Raw genomic sequence first — 3500 nt, forward strand, 5'->3', positions numbered from 1 at the left:
GGAAAAAGATTCTCACTGTCGACCCTATTTAACCCCTAATCATCTTTTACACCTCTATCAAAGTCACCCCAAACCTTCTTTTCTCCAATGAAAACAACCCCAAGTGCCTCAGCCTTTCCTCATACGATCTTTCTACCATACCAGGCAACAAATGTTGGCTCTCCTACTCCGCCGATGTTGACTGACCTGCTATGCTTTTCCAGCGCTGCACATTTCGACTATAGAATAACAACCTATCTGAAAACCCAACAGGTTAACCCAACTTAACGATGCTGTTCTAAATACTTGCAACAATCCCCAAAAAACACCCCTTGGCAAAAAATAGGTAAAATCAAACAGAGGGTCTTACAGAAGAGAGAGAGAGAGATGGCAGAGGGATTCAGCCTAGAACATCTTCTTCCATGGAGTTGTTTTCTGGACTGGCAACCCTTAAACTGACTACTGCTTTCAGTGAACAGCCAGACTGTTAAAACCCTGAGCTGAGCTGAGGTACTGGCCACTCCCCTTTCATTATACAAGTGTTTTTTTTAAAAACTTGAAAGCATTTTGCTTGAGCCAGCATCTGTTGGCTATGATCAAAGGCCATAAAACCCTTCAAACCTGGACGTTTCCGAATTGCTGCTTTTACGATGAAGTGCTTATGCCTGAAACGTCGATTCTCCTGCTCCTGGGATGCTGCCTGACCGGCTGTGCTTTTCTAGCACCACACTCTCGACTCTGATCTCTAGCATCTGCAGTCCTCACTTGCTCCAATGTTAGTATACCTTTTATCAGAGTTACACTGCACAGTCTGCACACTGGTAAGCTGGGGCTTATAGCTCATGACTTTTGTCTGTTAGATTGATTCAGTAGCTATGCAGCCAAGTTTGTCATATCGCATCTTTGAAAAAGTGATACAGTAATTGCTTGCACCGAACAGAACCATTCCCATTAATCCCTCTGTTTATGAATTTAAATAATTGAGTCAGTCTGGAGTGACAATAATGGTTCTTACAGAGAGCAACAAGTTAAGGAAAACAGCCTTCTTATGTTTCAATCTCAAGTGTTTTTAACCACATAATATCATGAATGGAATGTACTTCAAAGGGGGAAATTGTAGCTGGAGGCTGAACAGTTTTCCATCCAAATTCCACACCATCTTGAGAGAACTATTCAATTCTTCATCATTTTGGGTTAAAATCCCCAAATTCAACATTTGGAGTACTTTATACAATTCTGGTCACCTTGCTATATGAAGGATATTATTAAATTTGAGAGGGTTCAGAAAAGATTTACCAGGATCTTACCAGTATGGGAGAGTTTGAGTTATAAAAATAGGTTGGGTAGGGCAGGGCTTTTTTTCACTAGAGCATCGGAGGCTGAGGGGTGACCTTATAGAAGTTGAACTGAATTGAATTGAATTGAATTTATTGTCACGTGTACTGAGGCACAGTGAAATTAATGAAGTTAATAAAATCATGAGAGGCATAGAGAAGGTGAATAGCAAAGCTCTTTTCCCAAGGGTGGGGGAGTTCAAAATTAGGGTACTTTTTTTTAGGTGAAAGGAGAAAGATTTAAAAGGCTCCAGAGGGGCAACTTTTTCAAACAGAGGGTCGTTCATATGTGGAATGAACAGCCAGAGGAAGTGGTAGATGCAGGTACAGTTACAGCATTTAAAAGACATTTGGACAGGTACATGAATGGGAAAGGGTTAGGGGAAGGTGGACCAAACGCAGGCAAGTTTAGGATGGGAAATTTGGTAAGCATGCACAAGTTAAACAAAGGGTCTGCTTCCGCTATACGATTTTATAACTTTTTGGAAGCACTTTCACCACGGGGAGCTGTGGAAGTTCGCACCCAAAGCCTGTCAGCACTTTCTTAAGAGCAGTTCAGGGCTGCTCAGGAACGCGATCTTGCCAGGAAAGTCTAGCTTGTCAGAGACAGCGATCAGAAAAATTGTGCCTTTTCAACCTCATTACTTGGGGAAGTGGTTTCAGAAAACAGTTTACAGTTAATTACCTACTTTCCGACTTAAGAGGCTGTTATGTAGAAAATAGAGGGGAGTCGATTATCCCTGAGCCTTGTTGTGTTTGTGGGGAGCGGGGAGAGAAGGGCAGAATTGTGCACAGCAAGATCCCACGCAGGCAGGGGCTAGATTTTAGACAGCGGTTGGTTGAAAGGGAGTACACATGGAGTTTGTATATCCACTGAATAATACAGAGGAATCTCTCAGATCCACCTGAAGTCAGGGCTAGGGTTTGACAATACAATGAAGGGCGGCAGCTCCGTTTAAAACCCTGAATGAGTTGCCAGGCTATGCTGTAAGTGTCAATAAAGCAGTTGAATAACACTAGGGTGTAATAAAGAAATAAAGTTTCGTGAGGCTAGTTTGGGTTCTGAGTGTGGGAGAATCCAGCAGCCAGAACAGCGAGCAACATCTCAGCCCTCTGCCTGCCTTATTCATTAGAGACGAATTCGTTAAGGCATTGCATTGACAGAAGCGACCGACCACTTACCCAAGGGATAGACAGTGTAAAAAGCTCTTCTCTCAGTTCCAAAGTTAATCCCCAAGTACTTCAACAGACATTCCAGCTGCCCTTTATATAAGAGGCTATTTAGGATATCGAACCCTCGTTCTCAAAATCCATTTCCTTTGTGACTCACTCGGAGATGCTGTCAAGAGTTCCCTCTCACCAGCTATCAGCTCCATCGCTCTGAGCTGGCTGTGTTCAGGCGTGTGGCCACATGCTCCAGCTGTCACTCCTGCAATATTGCAACAACAAACAAAAAACAGCAGCAGTCCCCCCCAAAAAAAAGCTGCGGAGGTGAGGCTGAGGATCTAACATGCTCAACGGGCACAGGGAAGTAAAGCAAGGAAAGAGGCCCTTTGGCCCATCGGATCCTTGCTGGTCACAAGCACTTGTCCACTCTCGTCCCATTTTCTAGCACTCGACCGTTGCATGCCACCGCATTTCAGGTGTTCATCTGAATACTTAACTGTTGTTATGGTTCCCAGCCTCTACCATCCTTTCAGGTAATTCGTTCCGGAGACCCACTGCCAGCTGGGTGAATTTCCTCCCCACCAAACCCTTCAGCCATGGCTCCTGATTATTGATTCCCTGCTGGTTAGTTTGGGATTGAAGAGCTTTTGCCCGAAACGTCGATTTGATTCTACTCCTCGGATGCTGCCTGACCTGCTGTGCTTTTCCAGCACCGCTCTAATCTTGACTCTAAGCTCCAGCATCTGCAGTCCTCACTTTGGCCTAGTTTGGGATTATGTTCCGCATGGACTGGTTGACCCCAAAGGGTCAGTTTCTGTGATGTATGACTCTATGACTGGACGCTATCCATTCCCCTCATAATTTCATACACCTTAATGAAGTCCCCTTGTCCCTGTGCCTCTGCCTTCTCCACTCTAAGGGATTAATCCCAGCCTATGTAATCTCTCGCCATTGCAGGAATGAGGAAGTATCACTGGACTCAAAATGTTAACTCTGATTTCTCTCTACAGATGCTGCCAG

The 3500-nt window shown here is 44.4% G+C and overlaps 1 protein-coding gene across 4 annotated transcripts in view; it reads right to left on the reverse strand.

Moving 5' to 3' along the window:
• Positions 1-2653, reverse strand: part of LOC122550913 (interleukin-5 receptor subunit alpha-like) — a 64320-nt gene extending 61667 nt beyond the window's left edge. For 2 of the 4 annotated variants that reach the window (XM_043692346.1, XM_043692344.1), the window contains exon 1: positions 2496-2651. The gene's annotated coding sequence lies outside the window, so the exon portion shown is untranslated. Of the gene's footprint in view, positions 1-349; positions 417-2495 lie in introns of those variants that run through there. The other 2 variants (XM_043692345.1, XM_043692347.1) reach the window with 2 other exon arrangements.
• Between the last annotated feature and the right edge of the window lie 847 nt (positions 2654-3500).

Source organism: Chiloscyllium plagiosum, chromosome 6 (assembly GCF_004010195.1).
Source record: "Chiloscyllium plagiosum isolate BGI_BamShark_2017 chromosome 6, ASM401019v2, whole genome shotgun sequence".
NCBI classification, from domain to species: domain Eukaryota; kingdom Metazoa; phylum Chordata; class Chondrichthyes; order Orectolobiformes; family Hemiscylliidae; genus Chiloscyllium; species Chiloscyllium plagiosum.